Source organism: Notamacropus eugenii, chromosome 4, assembly GCF_028372415.1.
Source record: "Notamacropus eugenii isolate mMacEug1 chromosome 4, mMacEug1.pri_v2, whole genome shotgun sequence".
Classification (NCBI taxonomy): domain Eukaryota; kingdom Metazoa; phylum Chordata; class Mammalia; order Diprotodontia; family Macropodidae; genus Notamacropus; species Notamacropus eugenii.
Window position 1 is genome coordinate 344,117,351 of NC_092875.1, and position 27,831 is coordinate 344,145,181.

A 27,831-nucleotide genomic window follows, 5' to 3' on the forward strand; every position below is an offset into this window, starting at 1 on the left:
AAATGGATAATTTTGTAAACAAAATAAATACAGCCAAGATTAGTAGAGAAGTGGGAAACTGAGGGGGAAAGTTACAGCAAGTCTCTTTGACAAAGGCCTCATTCTCAAATATATAGAACTGAGTCAAATCTATAAGAATACAAGTCATTCCTCAATTGATCAATGGTCAAAGGACATGAACAGGCAATTTTCAGAAGAAGAAATCAAAGCTATCTATAGTCATGTGAAAAAATGCTCTAAATTATTATTGATTAGAGAGATGCAAATTAACTGAGGTACCACCTCACACCAATCGTATTGGCTAATTTGACAGAAAAGAAAAGTGATAAATGTTGGAGGGGATGTGGGAAAATTGCTATGCCAATGCACTGTTGGTGGAGTTGTGAATTGATCCAACCAGTCTGGAAAATAATTTGGAACTATGAGCTATGCATACCCTATAACCTAGCAATACCACTGCTAAGTCTGTCCCTAAAGAGATCAAAGAAAAAGGAAGAATGTAGAAAAATATAGCAGCTCTTTTTGTGGTGGCAGAGGAATGGAAATTGAGGGGATGCCCATCAATTAAAGAATGGCTGAACAAGTATGGTACATGATTGTGATGGAATACTATTGTCCTATAAGAAATGGTGAGCAGGATTCTTTCTGGAAAACAAGGGAAAACTTACATGAACTGAAGCAAAGTGAAATGAACAGAATCAGAAAAAGGTTGTTAACAGTAACAGCAATGTTGTATGATGATCAACTGTAAATGACTTAGCTATTCTCAGCATGATGAAAAATGCTATCTCTCTTCGGCAAAAAAATTGATGGCATCCGAATGCAGATTGAAGCATACTTGTAAAAAACTTTATTTTATTTGGATTTTTTTGTTTTGTGTTTTCTTTTGTGACATTGCTAATATGGAAATGTATTGCATGACTGCACATTTACAATCTATATCAAATTACTTGCCTTCTCACGGAGTGGTATAGAGAGGGGAAGAATTTGGAACTCAAATCTAAAAAGAAACTAACATTAAAAATTTTTGTTTATAGGTAATTGAGAAAAGTAAAATAAAAATTAAAGGTTTTTTAAAAAGAAAGAAAAAATTTAAAGATATGACTAGCTTACCAGCTGCTACCCACGCTAAGGCAATACTGAGGTGGACAAGTTTGGGCTGGATTGCACAGGTCTTTCTGTATTATAGCAAGCCTTATCAGATAAGGAGTCTGTACTTTGTTTGCAAAGCAACTAGCAGCCAGTAAAGTTTTAGAAGAGGAGAGTGACGTGGCCAGAGCTGTGTTTTATGAATGCTAATTTGGAAATATCATATAGAGCATGTAGTATAGATTAGACAGAGGAGAGACTGCAATAGTCCAGCTGAAAGGAAATGAAGACCTGGAGGGGATTTCAGTAGGAATGGAAAGGAAGGAATCAATATGAGAGACATCTGAATTAGAAGAACTTGACAAATGATTTGTTTTTTAATGTTTATAAAGGGGTGAGGAGGGAGAGAGAAAAGTTGAAAAAGACTCCAAAGTTTTGAGCCTGAGTGATCGGTAGAATGAATTATGGAACTGTGAAGAGAAATCAAAAGTTCGTTTGTAGAAAATACATCGAGCTTTGTTTTGGACATGTTGAATTTGCTCTTTAGGAAAAGCTGTACAACAATTAAGTAGAAACATGGGTGTAGAGCAGAAGAGAGGCTGAAGCAGGATGTACACATTTGAGAGTCACTTACATAAAGGTATCACTGAAGTCATGGATCTTGACATCCTTGATTCCTGGGATAATGCATTCTCTTGCCTCTTGTATTTTTTCTGGAATCTACTTCTGTCTTCTATGCTGGCTTTTCCCAGGTGCTCCCTCATTTGTAGGCTATGAGACTATTCCAAGACTTCAGCCAGCATTGCCTTTAAATTATAAGCTTTTAGGAGCATATCTCCTTCTTTACACACATCACTCTCATTGCCTAGTATAAATTTTCACTCAATAAAACATCTTGTTTGAGGGCTGACTGTGTGTACTTCTGGGATCATGGGGATCATATATTGAGAGCAATAAGGGACCTTTTAATAGATCATTCAGTTCACCTTCCTCATTACAGAGGGGAACACTGAGACTCAGAGAAATTAAGAAGCTTGCCTTCAGTTACGCAGGCAGTAAGCATTAGTTGTCAGATCTGAATCAAGTTCCTCTGACTTCAATGTTTCCCACTGGGCTATACTGACATATGTTATTGATTTCTCTAGTTAGATGTGCATTTGATTATTTCTTAACTACCTAGTCTAAAAGAAAATCTTTTTTTTTCATTTGTAGTTCATCTTGAAATAAAGAGCATGGTAGCAAAAAAAAAAAAATACATCCTAGGATGAGTATTTAATACAAAATCCATAATAAACTGAGTGTACCTCAAGACAATTCTTAAATCTTATGTAAATTGTGTGAATCTTCTGAAAACTATTCTCTTTCACACAACCTTAGGAAATATATTGCTATTTTCTGTGTACTGGGATTTTAGAATTTCCAGGGATGTTAGCAATACCTGAAGAAAATACCAACAGGGAGAATGCAGCTGCAATTCAAATCCAGCTGACATACCACATGATCAAGAGGGGGAAGAGTCGGTCAGAACACCCTAGGAGCTAAATTTAAGGAAGGCAAAGACAAAAGCTGAGTGCTGCTTTGCCTTGTTTCCTCCTCCCCTCCCCCTAAGCCCTGTATTAATACAAGCAAATGAATTTGCAGGTGATTGTTGTTAGTACAAGTAAGGCACGAGGCAGTTGTGGCTACAGAACAGGTTTCCTCTTCCTGAGTTGCCATAAGACAGAGATCTGTATTTGACTCTCTCTTTTCAACATTATCTTTCCTGCCCCATACTTCATGTCTCAATTGTCCCATAGACTGCCCTTTGTGTTCCTACTCTTGGTCACAACAGTTTATTGTTATAATGGTTAAATCAAAGAACAGATGACGGCACAGAAACTGTTTTCATAATGGGATCTTGGCTATATTTTTCCAGTTCCTATTATAGTTTTAAAGAGACGATTCCTGTACGTGTAATATTGCCATTAAGTTCCAGAGGACAGGAATATTTACTTGTCATGTTGTTAACATGTTGTTAAGCTGAAATATCTGCACGATTCAGACAAAAAGAGGGAAAGGAAGAAAAAAAAGAATGTTTTTGCAAAGGAATTCTCTCTGATTTGGGTCAAGTTAACTAGCTGCTTTCCACAGAGATCTAATTTCCTAAAAGTGGTCACATTTAGATCAAATTTACCTAAAGAAAGAGCAAATGAATGATCCTGAGAACTTACCTTGTCTCTCCTGAATCCTTACAAATACCAAAGCAGCTATTTGCCATGCCTTCAGAAGTAATAAGAGCACAGCAGTTTTAGCTGACTGTCTGTTTTAGGGCCTCAAAATAAATCAGGAATTCACATAAATTCACAAAAGCAAAAGACTTTTACTTTAAAAATGCTCATCTTCTTTTTCACTGTTCTATTAAAAATCTCTGAATGGAGCCCTTGAAATAAAGATTTTAAGTCACAGAGTCCCAGAAACTGCAGAATTTCAATCATTTGAGATAGATCCTTTTTGTTCTACTGAAGTGATAACAGTCCCAGAGAAGTGACGTATCCTTTCCAAGAACAGGCCTTTTCCAGTGGCCAATGGTCAAAGTCATTCAGAATGAGGAAGCCAGAACTTTATTTCCAAAAACCTAAGATCAGAAAAGTATAGGCCCAACTAAGGAACTGAAAATAAGCCACCAAGTCAGAAAGGACCATATTTTTTTGCTTGGTTGACTTGTGTTGACTTCACAACTGCTTCTTTCTCATTTTTAGACTCTGAAGAAGACAAAAAACAAATGTCAAACATGATCCCATCCCCAAATGTTACAAATTTAACTCAATGGCCATCTAGTTTTATAGATGACTACACAAGAACCAACCCTACAAAATTTTTCTCCAGGACAGTGATTCTTTTGCTTCTGTTTAACATGAGCCCTGAAGGATGAGGTTCAATTCAGCAAACACTTAATAAGTGTCTGCTGTTTGCTAGACACTTACTACAGAGATAAAAATGAAATAGCATATACGCAAAAAGAAATACATAAAAATCTGAAGAGGGAAAGTACTGTCTTTGAAACAGCAGGCAAAGTATTGTGGAGAAAAATTCGTCCTTCATAGGTAAAAGCAAATTACTAAACAAAATATACTCTGCCTGTGAAGCCTAATTCCATTCCTTCAAGTGACCTTTTAAGAAACCCTGATATTTTTAGTTCAAAATTACAACCCGGGAATGTTTTTGGCAAGAGATCTCACAAATGATGATGAGAACAACAGACCTAAAAAAAAAAAAAAACGATCCTTGTTAGAAGGTAAATGTGAAAGGGAAAATGTGTATGTACCCACACTTTTTTCAGAAAAACAATCTGAAAGATTTCAAGCTAATTCAGTATTTTTTCCTAGTTATAGTAACAGAGATGATCTGTAATATGTAGTATGTAGTAATTTTTAATAACAGGCAAGTTGGATATAGTGGATAGACCAGTCTTGGAGTAAGGAAGACAGGAGCTCATGTCTCACCTTAGATCAATATTGACTATATGACCCTGAGCAAGTGACAACCTCTTGAGTGCTTCCAGGCAACTGTTTAAGGTTATAATTTGTAGAACAACTGTTAAACTCTATTGGGTAAAAGATGGCTTGACTAGAAGTTCAATGAATCAGTTCATAGATCTGGATCCCTCTCATCCCTCCCACCCTGCCCCAAGACCACAAATGACTTTAATTTTACTTAAACAGATTTCATTTAGAGGGGAGGGGCGGGGGAAGACTGTGTCTCCTTAGTAGCTTAGCTAGGTTGGAGGTTCAATGACCACTCATAACCAAATCCTACTACTGATCAGCATAGGAGTTCCAAGGCAGCTAGTGGCTCAGTGCATGGAGTACAGGGCCTGGAGTTGGAAAAACCTAAGTCCCAACTGAACCTCAAACACATAATAGCTGTGTGATCCTGGGCAAGTCATACAATCTCTCTGTCTCAGTTTCCTCACTTATAGGGTTGTTATGAGGAGAGTTAGTCAGGAATAGGGAGCACGTCCAACACAAAGAGCAGAAATGACCTACCATGGGTGCATTTTATTGGTCCAAGTCTACAGACTCCAAGGGTTTATGCAGTCACAAAAAGACAGAAACCAGACTTCATGAGGAGTGAGGAGGTTAAAGAGAAAATACATCTTTGTGGTGACAAAGACTTGGAAATTGAGAAGATGTTCACCCTTTGGGGAATGGCTGAACAAGATGTAGCATAGGATTGTAATGGAGTACTATTGTCCAATAGGGATGCAGAATAAAACCTGGGAAGACCTCTATGAACTGATGCAAAGTGAACTGAGCAGAAGCAAGTACAGTAACTGCACTATTACAATGATGATCAACTGTGAAAGATTTAGCTGCTCTGATCCAAGAAAATTCCAAAGGCTTCATGAGGAAAACATGCTATCCACCTCCAGGGAGAGAACAAATTAATTCTGAGTGCAAATTGAAGCATAATTTTTTTTGAAATATGACTAACATGGAAATATGTTTTACATGATTTCATATATGTAATTGATATTGTGTTGTTTGCCTTCTCAGTGGATAAAGGAGGAGTGGGAGAGAGGGAGAGAATTTGGAAGTGAAATTTTTTTTGTTATAAATAATTGTTTTTTTAAAAAACTAAAAACATAGAGAGAGAAACTGAGGAGGCAGCAGGCGTGGATTATGGATTTGAAAATTAATAAAATGAATTGGGAAATAAGATGGTAGTTTTCAGGATGAAGTTAGAAACTTAGCTTTTTTTAAAAAAGTAAAACCAACCTCATTCATAATCTCCCTGTTTCTGTTAATAATAGTCATTCTTCTTTTCAACCAAACTTAAAATCTTGAATTACTTTTAACTCCTCTCCCTTCCATTCTCCCAATTCCATTGAATGCATGCGCGCGCGCGCACACACACACACACATATCCAATCAGTTCTCAAGCCTTTCTGATTCTTCCTTCTTTCCCAACATTTCTACATCCACTCTTCCTATTTATTCCCATTGCTAGTTCCCCAGTTAAGGCCCTTACAACTCATTATTGGTTAGCTACAGCAGCCTCTAAATTTGCCTCTCTGACTCCTTTGAGCCACTCTTCACACTGCCATCAGATCAAACTTTCCAATGCTGTTTCCATCTTATCACTTCCTTGTTTTAAAAAAAAAACAAAACTGCTTTTGCCTGATCATATTTACATCAAAGACTCTTGTGGTTGGAGGTTTTCCTTATATCCCAGGAAAGTGCTGCCAAACTTTTCTCTAAGGATTTCTCAGTGGATATCATTGTTAGTCCACTGTATACTGGGTCCACTCTATTAAAAATACTGCCTCATGCAATGACCTAAAACATTCCCAAAGGACTCATGATGCAAAATGCCGTCCACATTCAGAGAAAGAGCTATGGAGTCAGAACCCAGGAGGAAGGCTATTATTTTCTCATTTGTTATGTTTGGTTTTGTTTAGTTTTACTCATTCTTTATCCCATTTATTTTAATTATTCTATGCAACATAACTAATGTTAAAGTGTGTTTAATAAGAATGTATGTGTAGAGCCCATACAAGATTGCATGACATCTTGGGGAGGGAGGGAAGAGGGAGGGAGAGAAAATTTAAAACTTATGGAAGTGATTGTTGAAAACTGAAAACAAGCAAATACATACATTTGGAGGAAAAAAATACTGCCTCAAATTTGCTTTTAATAGAGATATCAAATTATCCTCCTCTCTTTTAATAAAAGTCACATAGAGATGTCACATTTTAACTTGAGGGGAGGAAGAGATATAGTTAGAAAATACATTTCTTATAGAATATCATGAGCCCATAGCTATAAAAAGACCAACTAGTAGAGTCAGAACCTCGCATTTCTATAGTCCTGTGTAGCATTGATGTGGTATAAGGACCAAATCACCTTAAATGTAAACAAAGGACATTGTTTTTAATACGGCAGGGAACTCCTTGAAGTACTGTCAGCAAAATTTATGACTTTTATACAACCAAAGAATTTGCTTTCTAGGACTTATCTCTTTGGACACGGAGAAGCCCTATGTATGAGCCACACTAAAAACTCTTAATTTCAAGTTTAATAGGGGAAAAACATATTTCCTGCAAATGTTTCCTTGGATTTGTTTCAGTCTTGCCTATCTAAAACTCACATTAGTGCAGGAAGTAAGAAGTGACCTCAATCTCCATTTCCCTTTCTACTTCCTTAGCAACTTCCTGTCGGAGTAAGCACAACACATTCTCAGTATATAAAACATAAGCAAAGTAAAAAGATTAATAAAGCAGCCATCCAGTAATAAGAAAAGTCCTCTGAAGTCACCTCATATGAACCCACAGTGAATAACTAATAGTTCAAGAACATCACTATTTCCCACCGGAGGCTTATATGCAACATAGCTTATGGACCAGACCCACAAAGCTGTCACAAATACTAAGCAAAGAAGTTTTCATGTTGCAGGAAAAGCCATGAATATTCTCAAGTAAAAAAATATTTTTTTGAGAGGTGTGATCAAAAAATCCAACACATTCCTTTCAAGAAAAAGTTGACCTCCCAGTTACCTTTTCAGAATAAAAATCCATGAGTATCATCCTTGGGATCAGTGATTTGGGGTTAGAAAAACTACCCTGGGCCCTAGTGGGGTACAGGTAGATAGTATTTCTTCTTGTAAGTGAAAGAATTAGCAATACATATTGGTACTAAAAAAAAAGCATTTGAGGCTTGACCAAATACATACCTACATATATACGTATACATATATACACACATATATGACATTATACACATGCCTTCTAAAAATATCTAGAGAAAGGTCTACAACACTTTGGGTGAATCCTGTGTGGAAGATTTATAGAAATTTGTAGGCAAAAATCACAGAGAATGAAAAAGTATGGGTATATTGTGATATATATATCATTGCAGACAATACTCATATTGGCGGTACAGGTAGTTGGTAGAGCACTGGGTCTGGAATCAGAACTGATCTGGGTTCAAATCTGGTCTTAAACTCTCATTAGTTGTATGAGCCTGGGCAAATCACTTAACCTGTTTCCCTTTCCCTGGAGGAAGAAATGGCAAACCACCATCCAACACCAAGAAAAGCCCATGGACAATATTGGCATGCTGTAGTCCATGAGATCACAAAGAGTTGGATATGACTGAATGACTAAACAGCAGCTCACATGAATGAGATCAAGAATCCATTGAAATACAGCAGTAAGGTTAGAAAGCTATAATGGAGGGACTTGAATGCTGGGCTAAGGAGTTAAAGCTTAATTTGATAAGCAACATGTAGCCATTGAAGGTTTGGGGACAGAACTACATTATGAATACACACACATGTATATATAATACATAACATGGCAATATTGTAATATATTAATATTATACAATATCATACATGTTATATGTTAATATTATATAATGTATTGGATCTAACATAGTATGTAAATAATATATATTAATATTATATAGCATATTATAAAATATTCTATAATATTCTATATTAATATATGGTATATGTAATGTGTATGTGAAATGTGTAACATAAGTTAATATTCATATATATTAATATATAGTATGTTGTATATTGAGGTTCTATATTAATATTAACATATTGCATGTTAATATGATATGTGATAAATTTATAACACATTATACAATATACAATGTTATATGTAATATATTCATAAAGCTCTTCTGCCCTCAAACCTTTAGTTGCTACATGTTGCCTACCAAATTAAGCTCCAACCCTTCAATCTTGCATTCAGCCCCACCCTTGATCTTATCTATGTGAGTTGTAGTTCAGCATTAGTCGTGCTCAACTTCTCATGACCCCGTAGACCATAGTATACCAATATTGTCCATGGAGTTACATATTTATACATGTGCAAATTTAGATAATCTTCCCCAAATGTTCACATGGATCATTTGTGCCCAATCTGTGGTAGAGCATCCTGAGCTCATCTTGGCCTGATGAGCCACAGTTGGATGCACCGTAACTTGACTCTAACATAGTGATGTCATTTTGGTCCTCTCTGAGAACAAAGGACAACAACTAACCATACGCATATATTAATCACATTGATTTATTATGATTATTTTGATTTCTTAGAGAAAATCAATGTTAAAGTTATCACAATGAATGGTCCCAAAGAACCCAGAAATAGCTTTGCACCCTCCAAACAATGATCTTATTTCCAAGTGAAGATGTAGAAGCTAAAGAGAACTCTGGGTTAAAGTACAATCTTATTTGCATATGTTATGGAGGAAGACAATGAAGACTACAAGCAGTATTACCTCAAAAAACATACATATACCCCCCTCTCCCAAGTAAGATAAAAGAAACAAATAGGAGAGGGGAAAATAAGAGGCACAAATCTTAGCATGAGTCTTAACTAAGTCAGATGATCTAAGTGAAATTGTTAATGGGATAAAAAAATAGGAAAAAACAAAAAAAGGAACAGATAGCCCAAAATTTCTACATAGTAATCCATTATCATCTTTGATGATAATGGAACCACCAGTGTTAGACTATAGCATTTCTGAACCAGTGTGCTATATGAGAAAATATAAATGGCATTTAAGAATATGAAGTAAGGAAGACCTTTTGTACCAGACCAAGTAGGCACAGAAGGAACCCTTGCTGTTGACCTTTAAATGTCAGATAGTTTTGTATTTGATCTTGGAAGTAATAGGGAGACACTGGAGTTTATTGAATAGGAGTGGCGGTAAGAAAATCACTTTGATGGTTTAGAGTGAGATGAGGCTTAAGGTATAGGGAGAAAAACAAGATTATCTCGATAGCTCAGGAGAAAGGTGAGAAGAAAGTCTTGAAATAGAGTGTTAGAGTTGTGCAAATAAAAAAAAAGGGACATATACAAGAGATGTTAGGAGGACAGAAATATCCAAATTTGTCAAAAGATTGGATATGAAGGATAGGGTAAGAATGATAAATCAAAGAAAACACTGAGTTTTGAACCTAGAGTGACTAAGAATATGGTGGTGTCCTTGACTGTAATAGGGAAGTTTGAAAGAGTGAAAAATTTGGGACAAAGATAATGAGTTTTGTTTTGGACATGTTGAGTTTGGAATGGCTATAGGTTATGCAATTCAAGATGTCCAGAAGGCAGCTGTCCAGTGTAGTACTGGACCTCCAGAGTGAGGTTAGGACTGGACATATAGATTTGGAAATCATCTGCATAGAGTTGGTAACTGCATCCAAGAAATCTGCTGAGATCACTAAGTGAGATAGTTTAAAGGGAAAAGAGCAGAGGATCCAGGTGAGAGCTTTGCAGAATATCTACAGTTGGTAGATGAAAATTTAACAAAGGAGATTAGGAAGAAAAGATCAGAGAGACAGAAAGAGAACCAGAAGAGAGCAGTGTCACAAAAACCCAGGAGGAAAAACTGATCAGCAGTGTGAAAAGCTGCAGAGAGGTCAAGAAGGATGAGGACTGAGAAAAGAACCATCATCTTTGGCAATTAAAAAATCATAGATGACTTTGGAGAGAGCATTTTTAGTTGAATGATGAAATCAGGAGCCAGATAGCAGAGTTTAGAAGGCAGCGAGAGAAGTAGTGACCCTTAATGTAGATGACTTTCTCAAGGAGGTTAGCCAAGAAAGGGAAGAGAGAGTGGTAGCCAGCCACCAGGAAAGGAGTCAAAAGATGGAGAGATTGAAGATGAAGGGTAATAGATATGATAATGGTGGCAATCTGCTGGAGAAGATGGGGTGGGCACATGTAATTGGTTTTGCCTGCCCGATGCAGAGGACTACCTCTTCAACTCTTGAATGCTCAATCTAGTTGTCTTTTCTCAGTTCCTTGTCCTTCTTGATTTATCTGCAACATTTAAGACCAGTAACATGTCCTTCTCCCTTCTCTTTGATTTCATGACACTACTCTCTCCTGGTTTTCATCCAAATGGTCTGACAATTTCTTCTCAGTCTCTTTTGATGCCTTCCTATCTTCTCATTCCACTCAACTATAGGTATTTTCCAAGGTTTTGCTCTGGATCCTCCCTTCCTCTCCCTCCATACTCTTTCTCTCTCTCTCTCTCTCTCTCTCTCTCTCTCTCTCTCTCTCTCTCTCTCTCTCTCTCTCTCTCTCTCTCTTCACTGACTCTCATGGGTTTAAGTAAGGACAGACATAAGCATTTATTAGGCATACTACTAAGTGTCTTATAAATATTATCTCATATAATCCTCACAATTTTGGGAGGTAGATATTATTATCCCCACTTTACAGTTGAGGAAACTGAGGCAAATTCAAGTCAAGTGACTTAACCAGGGTTTTAAGAGCTGGTAAATGTCTTAAGCCAGATTTGAACTGGATTCAGGCCCAATGCTCTATCCACTGTGCCACACTGGAAGGTAGGAAGGGTAGTTCAAGAGCTGAGATTTCTAAAAGCACCTGGCTCTGAAGAACTTCTCCAGTCTCCATTTTCTTTAACCTGAAGAGCTCAGGCTTCTTCTTATCCTGTGGTAAAACCCTACCTGTGCTTCATTTTTCTCTTTATATCTCCACTCCCTGCCCCCAACATAACAATTAGGAATCCTGTTCCCTTTTCTCATGAAAATTCCCATTTCTCAGATCTGCTAGAGTTCTAATTTCCATCTTGCCCCAGTCCTTTGATGCCTTCAGTGGCAAAATGCTCTCTAGGTGGGTTGGACAAGACATATGCATATACCTGGCTCAGGTAGCTCTCTGCTGCCCTCTACTGCCTGACAAGAAATATCTCCTGCACTGACAACTACCATCCACACTATATACATTTTTGTCAATCCATAGGGTGGATAGAGCACAGTGGATAGAGTTTCAAGCCCGGAGCCTAGAAGACCTAAGTTTAAAACTGGCCTCAAACACTTACTAGCCTTGTGACCCTAGGCACGTCACTTAACCCTGTTTGCCTCAGTTTCCTCATCTGTAAAATGAGCTGTAGAAGGAAAAGGCAAACCGCTGCAGTATCTTTGCCAAGAAAACCCTAAAAGGGGTCAAAAAGAGTCGAATGCAACTGAAATGACTGAACAGCAAGTAACAGAAGGGTCCCAGGCTTGGGTTCCAGGTACGACATTCCTCATTTTGCTTTTGGATATTGTGTTTTCCTGGTTCTCTTGTTAATTCCCTGAGTATAAATTATTTTTCTTCTTAAATTCTCTTCTTTCTAGCACCTAAATGTAGAGGTTCTCTAATGTTTTATCATTTCCTTCTGTACTTCCTAATCACTCTCACTCTCGGGGCTTCTTGGATTGCCTGTGAGCGGATCTGTTTACATATTTACAATTTGTTACAATTCTAAATCTCTAGTCCTGAGCTCCAGATACCCATTTTCTATTTGCCTATTATTGGGTACCTCAAACTCAATATTTTCAAAACCAAATTCTCCATAAATATTGTTTAATGGAAAGGCACTGGAGCCAAAAAAATCTGGGGTCAAAACTTGGTTCTACAATTTGCTACTTTTGTGATTTTAAAACATTGACAGGAATAAACACAATGAGATCTTGCATAGCCTACATCTCTCAGTCTTGCAAATGTGACTGAAGATGTCCAGAACTATGTAGATTCTTTGTAAACAAAAGTAGTATAATGGAGGGAGGAACGATTTCCTCCCCACTTTAGAGTAGGTGCAGATATTCTGATTTTTTTTTCCTATCTACTTGATGTATGAAGGCAAAAAGTATTTTAACTGGCTGCCAAGCCAGAAGTGAGTGTACATATAAAAGATTCAAATACAGTCAATAAACTCTCCATCTCTTAGTCTCTGCCTCTTTCTGTTAGCCTATAGGCAAGGGAAGGTTTGGAGGCTCTCTGTCCCGTATGGCTTCCATGTGGTCATGAACACATGGTATCTCTGTTTCTTCCATCTTTGTAACATTTATTCTTTCCTGATCTTAAATGAATCAATGTTCTAGACAGAACAAACCAAATTATGATTTTGTGAGTTTCGTCAGTCCATTCAATAAGCATTTATTTAGCATTTTCCCTGGCTAAGTGCTAAGAATTCAAAGAAAGGAAAAACAGGGTCCCTGCTCTCAAAAGGCTCAATACAAATATTATAACTATGTCATACAAGATAGATAGATAGATATACACATATATGTATGTATACATATGAGAGGAATATATGTATATGTAAATGTAGTGTATATATATGCATACATGTATGTATACACAAACATACAGATACAAATGCCTATACATATATACACACACAATCATACATATAGACACATGTACACACACGTGTGTGTGTGTGTGTGTATGGAAACTAATCCCCATAAGGAATAGACTAGCATCAATGAGGCGACTGAAGGACATAGGAGAAGCACTTGCCAATGACTGCATTTGAGCTGAGTTTTGAAGGAAATCAGGAGGCAGAGGTGAGGAGGTAGGAGAGCCTTCTAGGCTCTCCTATGGGGAATAGTCAGTGGTAATACAGAGAGTGAGGAGAGGGAGTGCCGTGTGTAGCAAGATCAGTGTTGTTGGATTGGAAAATACATGCAGCGGAGTAAAGAGTTAAAAGACTGAAAAGGTAGAAAGAGGCCAGGTAATAAATGGATTTAAAAGCCAAAGAGAAGACTTCCTATTTGAACCTAAAGGGAATAAGGAACTCCTGGAGTTTATTTCATAGGGAAATACAGGTCAAACCTGTGCTTTAGGGAAAACTGAGAGGAGTGTGATTTGGAGTAAAGAGAGACTTTTGTCAAGGAGACCAAAGCACAGACCATGACAATAGTCCAGGAGTCAGCTTATGATGGCTTGCAGTCCTACTGGTGGCTCTGTGAGTAGAGAGAAGGACATCTATGAGAGATGTTGAGAGGGTAGGAATCATAAGATTTGGCAACAGATTGAATACAAAAGTGAATGTGAGAAAGGAGTCGAGGATGACACCGAGGTTTTCAAGCCAGAGCAAGAGAAAGGATTATGGTGCTCCCAATAGACTGGGGAAAAATGAGTTCCCTTTTGAACATGTTGAGTTTGGTATACCCATGGGACATCCACGGGACTAGAACTCAGCTAGATTAAGTAGACCTGAAAATAACCTGCAGATGTCTAAATGATAATTGAACACTCAAAGCTAATGAGATCACCAAGCAAGGTAGTATAACGGGAGAGCTTTGAGGAGAACATCTATGGCTAATATGTACAATGTGGATAAATTTTCCAGAGAAAGAAATTGAGAAATAGTGAACAGAAAGAAAGGAGGAGAACCAAGGGAGAGCAGTGTCACAAAAACTAAGAAAAGAGAATGAATGGAGACCAACAGTATCAAAGATTGTAGCGAAGTCAAAAAGGATGAGGACTGAGAAAAGACTATTCGATTTAGCAGTGAAGAGATCATTGGTGACTTTAGAGAAAGCAGCCTCGGTTAAATGATGAGGCAGGAAACCAAATGACAGAGAATTTAGAAGAGAGTGAAAAAAGAGGATATGGAGGTACTAGATGTAAACCACTTTCTCAAGGAGTTTAACTAAGGAGAGGAATGATATAGGAAAATAGGCAGAGCTTTCCTGTGTAATCCTCTTTTACTGTTGTACTATGTACAACATAGTACATAGAATGCTCATTCTATTTGGTGTTTAAGTATAGAGTAAGTGGGCAGTTAGGTGGCACCATAATGCACAGAGCACTGGGCCTGGAGTCAGGAATGCTCATCTTCCTAAATTCAAATCTGGTCTCAAATACTTACTTGCTATGTGACCCTGGGCAAGTCATCTACCACTGTTTGCCTCAGTTTCCTCATCTATAAAATGAGCTGGAGAAAGAAATTATAAACCACTCCAGTATCTTTGCCAAGAAAATCCCAAATGGGTTCATGAAGGGTCAGACATGACTGAAATGACTAAACAAAAGTATAGAATAAAAATTCAGTCATTTTTTTAAAAAATCATTTAAAAGTTTTAAAACTTATTTTTAACAGTTTTAAGGCATAGAAGAAAGAAACAGACAGAATTCCCATCGGAATGACTTCAATATTTTTATTGAAATAAAATCAGTCACATATACCATGTGTTATGTTTTAAGTATCCATATAATGCTTCATATTCTTCACTCTACCTGACAACTATGGACAATCATTGTTGCTTTGAAAAAAATTGTTTTTGTAAAAGAATTTAAGTTTGTATATCATGTCCAGGAAACTATAGACCCCAGAGAGAAAATATCACTTAGACAATGCAAACACAGTGGAATGTTTACATGGGAATATGGAGAAGCTGAAATGTACTTTTGTATGGTTTTATCACATAAGGCCAGATGTACCAAATCTGTTGCCTGTATAATTGATTCCTTTCCTTAAGTGAACCAAGGAACCCAGTCAGTTAAAAAGTATATTCTATTCAACTGATTTCCTTAAAGCCAAACTCCTCTGAGTATAGGACTAAAGCCCAATTAGTATGAGGACACTGTGTGATTCAATTTCATCAAACCCTAAGCACTTACTAAATGGAAAAATAGTACAGATTAAATGAGAAACAGCATAATTCTTTCCCTCAATGAAGATGCAGTCTACTAAGTGAAGACAGGTATATTCTAGGTCTGAACAATTGCCTGATGGTATGTCTTATAGTTGGTGTAAGACACCCCAGTATTTGAAGTAATTAACAAGAGGCCCTCAGAGAACACTAATTTATGTCCCGTACCTATAGCAAGCCCTAGAAATTAAAAACTAGCTTGGCAGTTAAAGTTTAATAAGAAGTTCAGGCCACAGATTGTGGCACCTTTGTTCATTGCATGAGTTCATGACCATCTGTGAAAGGAAAAGCCTCCCAAAAGTCCTGACAAGGTCATGAAGAATGGTCTCCCTTCTCTGGGAGAACAAACCCAATGGCAGATTCTCTCTACACTTTCTTTCTTCTCTCTTTTACCTCTTCCATCAATGTTCAAAGCTCCCCAAATCATAGCTCTAGAAGCAGAGATAAAAAACAACATTTTTCCTACTATTTATTACTCTAGAGACTACCAAAAGCAAGGGAATGTCCCTAACAAATATGAGAGAAGAGATTTTTTCAATGCAAAAAGAGAAAAAATGAAAGTTATTTTTGAAGGTACTATTATCCTTCCAATCTGAACACAGACCTGGAGGACCCCAGTATCATACCTATCTCTTGTTAGCTATAAAGAAAGTATTTTGATAAATCTCATTTGGATGCATAAGTCTTATGCATGTATTTTCTCTTCTGCTCCTCTCTAGAAGAGGGAGTTGATTTACCATAAAATTACATACTTGGACAGGGTTTCACTCCAAATGTAGAAATAGAAATAGGAAGGAGTTTGATCAGTTTGATTATTTATTTTTCATTTAAAAACTCTTAGAACTCACAGAAATAGCCTTGATTCAAACTGCAGGAGATGATCCTAATTTAATAGAAAGTGGGATGAAGGTGGTGGGCATTACCTCAAAGGAAAAGCAGGGTTCAATAGGTAGAGTGAAAAAGGAAGTATTTTCTAAGCACTGGGTGGGGATAATAGCTGGTAATCCAGTTTGAGTGCCATTCAAAGGTCTGGGACATCTAATCCCTAAACCAATAATTTAGTAATAGGTTTGTTGTCTAACCTAAATGTATACAGCTCGCACACTTAGGTTGGCCTGTGTTGCCTCAAATAAATGCTATAAACTTCTCGGTAGCTATGCAGATAGTTTTGCTTCCCTGTGCCAAATGCAATTTTTTTCTCCCTAGTCATTTTTCAGTAGTGTCTGACTCTTTGTCACCCCATTTGGGGTTTTCTTGGCAAAGATATTGGAGACGTTTGCCATTTCTTTCTCCAGCTCATTTTACAAATGAAGAAACTAAGGCAAACAGGATTAAATGACTTGCCCAGGGTCACACAGCTAGTAAGTGTCTGAGGCCACATTTGAACCCAAGAGGGTGAGTCTTCTGACACCAGGCCTGGCCCTCTATCCACTGCACCACTTAGTTTTGCCCCCCTGCCTACTAGAAGTTATGACCAATTCCTTATCCCCCAAGGCCCATCAGAGCATATAACATATAGCACATAATATGATCAATGATTTTAATGCTGGTGAATCCATCTTTCTATCCTGTGCCCTACAATGCTATCCTAGCTTTCTGTTTCTAGAATCTGTTTTTAGTCCATTACCTTCTATTTGGTTACTACACTCAGAATAAAAAATAATTGCACACAAAATGACTGATGATGACTTCCTACTAAGAAGCATGGCAGTATCCATGAACAGACATGATGGGACAGACTGGCCCTTCTGAGACTCCACAAACCAATGATGCTTAGCCATTCCTGCAGCTTCATATGGGAACAAGCAGTACATCCAAAAGAAATCTAGAGTACCTGTCTAGGAATTTTTATCTTCTGGTAGAAAATATAAGGACTTAGTTGTATACACTAAATTTTGGCCTCTTCTAATAAACGGTAGTGACTAGAAAAGAGAGGAGACTATGGAAGTGAGCGGTGCATTTTGGAAATGGTATCAAAGAGGAGACTTTGGTTCCCTTTACCATGGCCTATAATGTCATAGTATACTGTGTCTCACAATTATTGAGCAGAATTGGTTTGGCAGGACACTTCAAATCTCAGCAAGAATGCTTTAGGTTGAACTTCTAAGAGAAGGAAAAAAGTCAAATAAGACAAATAGAGGACTATGGTGGACAATGTGTGATGGGTTTAAAGAAAAGGGTTCTGGGTAAAGAGACTGGAGTCAGAATCTGAGTGAGAAGACAAAATGAGGGGGGAGGGGAGGGGACAAGTAAGTCATGCATTCCATGTAAGTGGACCAGGATCAGTGTTCAACACATCCATAACCTACATGAGTCTCAGATGAGGTGCTGAAATGTAAACTGATGCCAGAAAGAAGGCAGGATTTCTTAATTCTTTTTTCACCTCTTTCTCCAACGAGGAGAATAGCCTTCAAATTAGAAAAGCTAGAGTAGATAACATAAATAGGGAATTATAATCCATGATAGGCATAGGTATAGTAAAAGAATATTCAATACTTCCACTCCAACAATGAAACATTATATTCATACAGATTTAAAAGAACCCATATTGATATGCATTATCAAACCTGATCATTCCAACAGCCCCATGATTTTTGCTGAGTAAACATTTTCCTACTCTTTCACAAACGAGGAAATTGAGACAGTGCTAGATATTAAATGACTTGCTTAAGGTAATGGATCTAGTCAGTGGTGGAGCTCAGATTAGGACCCAGGTGTTCTGAGTCCTAAGCCTGTGATCTTCCTGTTACTATTGTCAGAGGTTCAAGCAGCAACATAGCCAATGTGGTGCTGGCAAGTACGGACCTATCCAAAGACTGCTACCAATCACCTTGCCTGGTTGCACCAAAGGTGATGCCTCACCCACGCAAAATCATCAATGCTAATGCTGAAGTGGCACCAAGACACACGTACATGCTGGCAAGACTGCACCAACAGGCACACTGCCCAAAAGCAAGGCATGTTAAGGATGATGCTCACATACCCACATGATGATATGTACCTTTAGAACCAGTAAAGGAAGTAAGTGAATTCTTCTTGGTTATTTCTTCCTTGATTACAAGGATTTCAGTTCACTGGATTATCTCCAGAACAGGTATACTGAGTCATGAAAGCTTTAGGTTGAGTGTTGTTCTTAGAGGATTTATGTCTAAAGCTGACCTTATTCTTGTGGCTCTCTGGTGCTCCACTCTGAATCTCCTTGTCCTGTGAACTTGGGCACCTTGCTCACTACCACATCACAGGGAAATACTTTGAAAAAATTTTTTGAGGGGCCAAGGCAAGGCAATTGGGGTTAAGTCACTTGGTGACTTAGGTCACCCAACCAGTAAATGTCAAGTGTCTGAGGCCAGATCCAAACTCAGGTCCTCTTGACCTTAGGGCCATTCCTCTACTCACTGTACTACCTAGCTGCCCCAATACTTTGAAAATCTTAAAGCATAATGCAAATATTAGCTATCATTTTTATTATTGTAATTGTTCAAAACCAAAAGCTTTCTTTCCTAGTCCACAGCAGGGTCATGTTCCAGAGTAGTGTTTCATCTCATCTATGGGTTACTAGATGTGAGAAGCACCTAGCTCAGAGCCGTTTCTTAATAAATACTTTCTGACTTGAGTCACTGAGTTTGGTTGGTCCACTAAATATGATTGGTATTCTAGCTCCCAGCGCTCTGATGATTCACTCTCCCAACCTTTTGAAATTCTTCAAGTCATAACCTAATCTGACACTTCTTCACCTAACAGAAGGAAAGAACACAGGCCTGCACTCTTACACCTCATGTCGACTGTGGGAGAACATTAAACATTAAACCCCAACACCTTTTTTCCCACCCAGAGATTTCTACCATAGCTTCCTCATTTGAACACCCAGAACTCTCTGGTTAGTACTTTTTGTAAGCATTCTCAGCTCTCAGCCAGTCAAAAGACACTTCTTCTCTACATCGTAAACAGACCAAAAAAAAAAAAGTGTCACAGACTCTGACGTCCACCTGGGGATGGCATCAGGAAAGGACCCTGAAGATGTTCATAAGGACTGAGTTCATGGTCAGTCCTATCCCTTTCCATAAGTAATTTATTCATGGGTATGAAGGAAGCATGAAATAGAGCCAGAAGTCCCTGATTTTTCCTTATAGCCCACAGAGTTGGAGTCAGAAGGAACTTTAAAGGACAGCTCATCCAATCCTCTTATCTTTACGGAGGAAACAGGTCTAGAAAGGCTAAGAATAGGTCACCTTCAGTCACACAAGCAATAAATAGTAGAGCTAGGTTTGAATCTTAGCCCTTGGGCTCCAGATCCAGTCCTCTTTCCACTTTATGCACAGGATGAATGCAGAGACTATTAAAGGGTGCTACTCAGAGCCTTGACTAAGTGCTTCTTCTCCAGAGGTGGGTAAGTGGCCATGCAGACTCTGTTCCAGTGAGGAGGGCCCATTCTCCTCTCAGGCAGCTCCATTCCTCTTTTGCTAGAAAGGTTTTTTTTTCCTTTCATTAAGCTTTAAATTCCTCTGTAACTCCGAAACTTTTTTTCTCAGTTTTATTCTGTTGAGTCAAACAAAGTCTAGTCTGTCTTCCCTATGACAACCCTTGAGTACCTCAGTCACCTTCCCTCCAAACCTAAAACCTGATAGCACAAGGATTTTAGAAGCATAGGAAGAAGGGTAAGCAGTACTGGGGAAGGGGGGCTTATTTTGAACTCTGAGGCAATTTATTAACCTGTGTTAATCCAAAATGAGAAAGTGTCCCTGGTCTGGAGTGAAATGACTCAGGGTTTAAAGAATACATGGAGAATAGGAGGACAACAGTCAAATCAGTTCTCAGGACACCAGGCAAGGTCTCTCAGCAGGTGAGATTCTTTGGAGGGACACGCAATGGATGCTGAGCAAGAAAGGTGCAAGTATAGAGGGATGGTTGGTTCCTTTGAACTGACTGACTTATTTAGACTAGAGCAGGGATAGGGAGCTCACAGCCTCAAGGCCACATGTGGTCCTCTAGGTCCTGGATTCAGTCAAAGGGCCGCACTTGAGGACCTAGAGGGCCACATGTGGCCTGGAAGCTGTAAGTTCCCCACCCCTAGACTCAAGCAAAGGAATAACAGAGCAGCATTACTCTTCATTTAATGTCTTTTGACTAGATGGGTAAGTTTGGAATCCAAGAGGAATGATTATTGAGGATGTTGTCTCCAGGCCCAGAGGACTAAGGGGAGGCAGAGCACAGTGCCAGGCCTAACAGAGGGTCAGGAAAGGTTCAGAACCAGAATGATGACTGGCAGTCCGCCTCCAATTTGTCTTTCTCAGCAGTTGCCAAAAGGATTTACAGTCATGATCCTTTTCCAGTCCTCAAAATATCTTCTGATGGCCCTGTTACTTGGCACCAACAACCATATGAAAATATCCTTGAAGCCTTGCGCCCAAATTATAAATGCTCTGGAGAATCAAATATGAACTCCCTTAAGGACTCTTCCCTCAAGCCCAGAAACACCCACCTTCTGTTTTCACTAGAAATGCTGAATTTCATTCAACTGCTTTAGAAAATCATCTTGAAATATTCCTGGATTTTATTCTTCTGAAATATTATAGTCAAAGACCAAATCTATCTTAGATGGGCCAGTATATAATGGGTAAATCAAGGATTCAGTAGTTTAATATACAACGACAAATGGGACGTGCTATTGTTGTTCCGTCATTTCAAGTGTGTCTCGTTCTTTGTGACCTGATTTTGGGTTTTCTTGGCTAAGACATTGGAATGACTTGCCAATTCCTTCTCTAACTCATGAGGAAAATGAAGCAAACAGCGTTAAGTGACTCACCCAGGGTCATAAAGATAGTAAATGTCTGAGATCACGTATGAACTTAGGTTTTCCTGATGCCAGTCATGGCCCTTTTTGACTATGGCACCACTTGGCTGCCCCCAAATAGAAGAGCTGGTGTTTATACACTTGTTTACTATTGTATGTTATGTATCATTATTATGTATTTATCATCATGTATTTATTACGTATGCATTTACTTAAGGTTCATAAACTGCATACGTTATTTTATTTAATCCTCCCAATTTAAGCCCTGAGAGGTAGGAATGATGCATATTTTGATCTCAGTTTTACAGATGAGGAAACTAAAGCTCAAGGAGGTGACTTGCCCATGATCATACAACTAACAAAGTGCCATAAGTAAGATTTTAACCATGGTCACCCTGACTCCTAATCCAACACCCTGGTCGCTGGGCCATGCTGAGCCTCTCCTGGATAGTACTGATAGTATCTTTGGGAATAATTATGCTAGGTCTATGTTGATTGAAATACAATCAAACTAATATCAGTCACTGCAAAACATATAGGTAGATATTCAGGTACCAAAACCATGAGAGTAGCATTAGCTAAAGTGGGTGTCACATGCACCTTAAAAAAATTGCCTTGACTTTTTCCATCTGGAACCATCTTCCATGGAGGTAACTAACAATATGTGCCCATCCTTCATTGATCTTTCACTTGGCATTCCACCAATATTTATGAATTTAGTGCTTTTATATTGCATTGTGATTGGACTTTTTTTTAGCTAATTCATATCTTTGAGTATTGTCCCTACAAAGAGATGTAAGCTCTATGAGGAAAGGACCTGTGTCTGAAGTGGAGCCCACAAACATTTATTAAGCACTTACTTGATGCCAAACACTGTGCTAAACAGGAGAGATAAAAAAAATAATCCTTGCCCTCAAGGAGGTGACATGAAAATGGGAGGTGGGATGGGGAGAGAGGTATGCACTTGGGGGCATAGTGATGAAGTGTGGAGAAATAAGGATGACTGATCTGGGCTCTTCATCAAAATATGGTTTCAAAGAGAACTCACCAATGGGAGAAGCAGACCTTAAGGACGGAGGGAAAAGATAAAATCATGATAGTAAAGTGTGGAATTCAACCCCCTACATCCTCTAGCATCATGTACTAAACCATCCTTGGATCATGGAGGCCAGTGAAGCACAAACTCTGATGGGTTCTAGCTTCAGGTACAGCTACTACAATGGAACCTATTTGGAGAGAGGCTCATTGCTAGAAAGGGGAACACCATGAGGTCAATATATAGTTCTTACTCCCTCATTAAGACTATCTGTGACAGTACAGTTTTCCCTTTCACATCCTGGGGGTTAGGGGCATGGCACCCCCACAATCTGGAAAATTTGTGTAAAATTTTTTGGCCCTCCCTTCATACCAGAGAAGAAGTCTGAATTTTTTATTTTTCTTTTGTGGGGTGTTTATAGTACTTCATAATAAAATTTGAGTTGAATATTTGGTCTTAGGCTCTATGTCATCTGTTGGCCTTCACAGGTTGTATATTGGCTTCTGCAAAACTCCTCCAAAATTTCTATTTAATTTCTTATATTGATTTGCGATATATCAAAACTACAGTGGGGAAAGTCATGATGTAGAAGGGATAATGTATAGAGAGGCTGCTATCTGTGTTGGGGAAGAGAATATTCACACTGATGGAATCAGATCTTTTGAAATATTGAACATTAAAATAAGCAACTAGTGCAGAGTTAAGCAGAAAGATGTTGCATATTAAATACAAAACCACATTTATATAAAGCTCCTAAATTTACAAAGCACATTCCTCACAACCAGCCTGTGAGGTGGGTAATTATGCTTTCCACTTTACAGATGGGAAAACCAGAGAAGGCAAGGGTCTTGCGCATCATTATGCAGCTGGTGTCAGAGCTGGGACTCAAATGCAGTGTGGTGCAGAGGGCTGAGTGCCAAACTTGAAATCACAGTACCTGAGTTCAAATCTCAGCTCTCCCACTAAGTCCCTGTGTGACATTAAACACAAGTCAATTAACCTCTCTGGGCCTCAGTTTCACCATCTGCAAAATGAAGAGGATGGACTAAATGACTAATGAAGTCCTTTCTAGTTCTACTTCTATGATTCTATTTCTCTAAGACTAGAGCCTACCCTACTAAATGATGCTGCTTGCGCAACCAAAGTTTTTTGAATGAATTATCAGAAAACTTGATGCATAATTGTCTTGAATTATTTGAATTACTCTAGTTAAAAAATTTTTTTGAATTATTGAATTATTTTTGAATTATTTGAATTATTCTAGTTAAAAAATTTTTTTTAGAGATACTGAACCTTCTCCCATTCTTGTTCTCTGGCCACATTACCCTCCCCTCCACACACACCCATCTGCTTCTGATCCACATTTCAAAATCCCTTCAGTCCAGCGCAGGTACCCAGCACCCCATATAGACTGACCTGTAGCTACTCCAACCCATATGGGTTTTGTGTACTACACATTATACCTATTACATATCTTAGCAGTGGTTTGGCTTTTTACATATGGTGGAGTATCTTGTGCTAGAGGAAGACTACAGCTTCCTAGCGGGATGGTGCAATCTGGAAGACCTGACTCCAAATCTGCCCTTAGACATTTCCTAGTTGTGTGACTCTGGTCAAGTCGTTTCACTTCTCTTAGCCTCGGTTTCTGCATCTAGAAAATGTCAGTAATAATACCAACTGCCTCCTAGCATGGAGTAGTTGGGAGTATCAATATTTACGAAAAAATATGTAAAACCCTTTGCAAACTGTGACTTGCTATATACATGTTGCTGCTATTCTTGCTTGGTTGTGTTAAGCCATGTCCAACGGTTATGGCCATGAGCCCTTTTGGGGTTTTCTTGGCAAACATACTGGAGTGGTTTGCCATTTTCTTCTCGAGTTTACTTTACAGATGAGGAAACTGAGGCAAACAGAGTTAAGTGACTTACCCAGGGTCACACAGCTAGTAAATATTTGAGGCTGTATTTGAACTCAGGTCTTCTAGACTCAAGGTCCAGTGCTCTATCCACTGAGCCAACTAGTTGCTCATATAAGTGCTAGCTATAATTATTATCGGGCAGCTAGATAGTACTGAAATGAATGAACAACCACAAACTCTTCCTAACCATTAAAATGGGGGGCAAGAAATGCTGGACAAATTATTTTTTATTCTCTAACTTATCAGGGAGAATGAAATTTTCCTTGAAAGGAAAGAGGAAATATTTCAAGAGGAAAATAAGGTAGAAAAATAATCTAAGTAGGCAGAGGGAAACCTAAACCTATGTCAAGAATTTGGGGGAAAGGAAGAAAGGATCATTGAATGACTGAAGCTATATAACAGGTTCTAAAGTCTTCCCATGGAACAGAGGGTCTAAACTTAGAGACTATAGACCCCTATATTTCAGAGGTTCCATGAAGTTGAAATGAAAAAAATTATACTTTTATTTTCACTAACCTTTAGCTGAAATATAGTATTTCCTTTCATTATGAATGTAGACAACAATCCACAATAACATTAGACTTCAACTGACTCTCTAAGGGGTCCATGACACAAATGATGATTAATAATCCCTTCCCTAGATGGTAGAACTGGACCCCACCTCCTGCCATGGAGAAATCAGCTTCCTAGGCTCAGCCATATAGTATTATGGATTTACAGTTCCTGCCAAGAGAAGACATCCAGTACTGACCACTGTAAGAAGATGGATGTTGACAGTTTCCCACTGAGCTACACCAAAATGACGTGTCTGGCTGACACAGACGGTTGACAAACTTCTCTGGGAAGGGAGAAGTGTACAGAAAATGTGATAGAGAGCTTTCTGAGACTTATCAGTGCAGAAATCTCCCACACAACACTTCCAGCCTCTGAGTAAATGAGGCAATGGGGCAATCAGTCACTGTTCTTACTGCAACCCATTCTATTCTGGGACTGTTCTCATTATTTTGAAAAGTGTTACTTTTTACAAGAGACTTACCTACCTAACTACAACTTATTGATTATCATTTCTGTGGCATAGCTATCCTGGATCCTAACTTTGTGTCCCGATCTTCAGATGTGCCATGACATGCATGGGGTATGATTAGGATCCCAATTAGGATCCAGCTAACTCTTCCCAGGGACTGTGGATTGGACCTGCAGCTGCTGGCCAGGGGTACATTCTTTTATATTAGAGAATAAATAAGCTCTTCAGGAATGCTTTTTGAATGCACCAATCATGAGTAAGTCATATCAGAATGCACACAAGTTGTACAATTTCTTTGTGCCTGATGGTCACACCTTATACATTCAACAGTCATTCTAGATATTTCTATCTTTATCCCTCCCTTCCCTCATTCTTCCAAAGCAGGGAAAGGACAATAGTGGAAGGGCCAAGGTCTAATAAGTTTGAATCACTTATTTAGAGCTAAAAGTTATTTCTCTCTAATTTTTACTCCTTGGTCCACATTTTACCCTCTGGTTCAACACAAGAAAGTTTGGCTTTTCCTTCCACATGATTTTTTTTTTTTATGGGGAAAGAGGGGATAATAGGTGGGAGGAATGTTTTTTAAACTTCCAGTCTTAGATGCCTTGGGGCATTGAGAAATTAAGTAGTTTGCCCAAGACCACTCAAATAGTGTCAAAAAGCACTATCTTAAAACCATGGCTTCCTGATTCCAAGACTAGTCTTCTACCTTACTATCGGGGGTTCTTAACATGAACTTTAAAAAATACATCTTTTGATAACTGTATTTCAATATAATTTGTTTCATTTGCAATCCTATGAACTTTATTTTATTCACTTAAAAATAATATTCTGAGAAGGGATTCATAGGTTTCATCATACTGACAATGGGGGGAATGGGGTCCATGGCACACACAAAAAGATCAAGTCCACGTACTATATCATACTACACTTCTTCTACAATATAAACCTTCAAATATTTTTTAAAAATTGAATATTTTTTTCTTTACTCTTCTCCAGATCTCATCTGATCAGTGCAAAGTACAGTGGGATTATAATTTCTATTGATCCAAACACTACTGCTGACAAAAACACTGGACTTGGAATCAGGAAGACCTGAGTTCAAATCTTGCCTCAGATGCATAGTAGCTTTCTCACTTAATCTCATTCACTTTCAATTACTTTACCTGCAGAATGAAGATAATAATAGAATTTACCTCTTTGGATCACTGTGAGGATGTATGTGTGTGTGTATACATATACACATACATACATGTGTATATGTGTGTATATATACACACATGTCCAAAGTGCGTGTATAAATTTGCAAAGTATATATGTGTGTATGTATATATATACACACATATACATATATACTATTATTATTAATGAAGTATAAAATTGTGTTAGTTTTTATTTCACAGCCTCATCATATTAATGGCTCATGTTGAACTTGTCCACCAAAAATCCTAGGTCTTTTTCACATAAAACTCTGTTAGGCCAGGTCTTTTCAGATTGAGCATTGGGTTTTGTGCTTCTCCCTATTAGATTTCATGTGGTAGATTCAGCTCATCATTTGGCCAGCCCATCAAAATCTTTTTGAACTGATTCTGTAATCCAGGGCATCAGCTCTCTTTCCTAGCTTCATGTCATCCAAAAACATGATAAGCTGCATGCCATTTCTGTTACATTGCTGGAGCACAGCTGTTGGCAGCAGACTGGCCTTAGTGGGACCAGCTTGGTGGACATAAGAGGGGACATGAGAGCTCTTTTCCCCTATGAACAAAGAAGAAGAAGTTGCCAGTGAAATCCTAGAGGGAAGTATTTCGCTTATGACATCCTTTAGAAACCTTAACTAGGGCTTGAAACAATGACTTCACACTAAACTGTGTGTTGTGAGAAAGTTCATATGGCTTCCCAAGTTATCTCACCCATAATGTGGGAGAAGCTTTAGAGAGTCAGAGTTATGTTCAATAAAAATAAAAATGATGAAATAAGCCAACAAATAGTGAAATACCAGTAAGAGTTTTGCGTTTTAACCTTAATGTAGGTATCTTAGGCATGATACTTAGCCCATCTAATTCATAGTATATAAAATGGGCTTAATTATGATGGTCTACATCATAAGACGGCCATCAGGAATATTGCAAATGAGTAATAATGACACATTTATATAGCAGTGTACATTTTACAAAGCATTTATATCAATCTTATAATTATATTACTATTCTAACTTTATGAATATGGAAATTGAGGAGCAGAATGGTTCATTGGAATGCCCAATATCACACAACAAAAAGAGAGAACCAGCATTTGAACTCAAGGAATCAGACTTCTAGTCGTATATTCTTTCTAGTAAACCATGAAAGCGTTGTGTTAACACCATGGTGTAGTTATTTAATTAACAATGATTTGTTATTTCTACAAGAAGACATGTACCACATAAAACCAGATCTGAGAGTATCATGGAATAGGGGATAGAGGACAGGTCTTGGAGACAGGAAGAACTAGGCATGGGTTCTGTCTCTGGCCACTTACCCTTT

General features: G+C 38.2%; 1 protein-coding gene across 14 annotated transcripts in view; it reads right to left on the bottom strand.

Moving 5' to 3' along the window:
- LOC140501552 (palmitoyltransferase ZDHHC11-like) overlaps window positions 1-27,831 on the bottom strand; it is a 194,807-nt gene that overhangs the window by 119,553 nt on the left and 47,423 nt on the right. Inside the window, exon 2 of one of the 14 annotated variants that reach the window (XM_072605322.1) lies at window positions 3,300-3,830. The exons of the other annotated variants lie outside the window; for them this stretch is intronic. The gene's annotated coding sequence lies outside the window, so the exon portion shown is untranslated. The remainder of the gene's footprint in view (window positions 1-3,299; window positions 3,831-27,831) is intronic. 14 annotated transcript variants of the gene reach the window in all.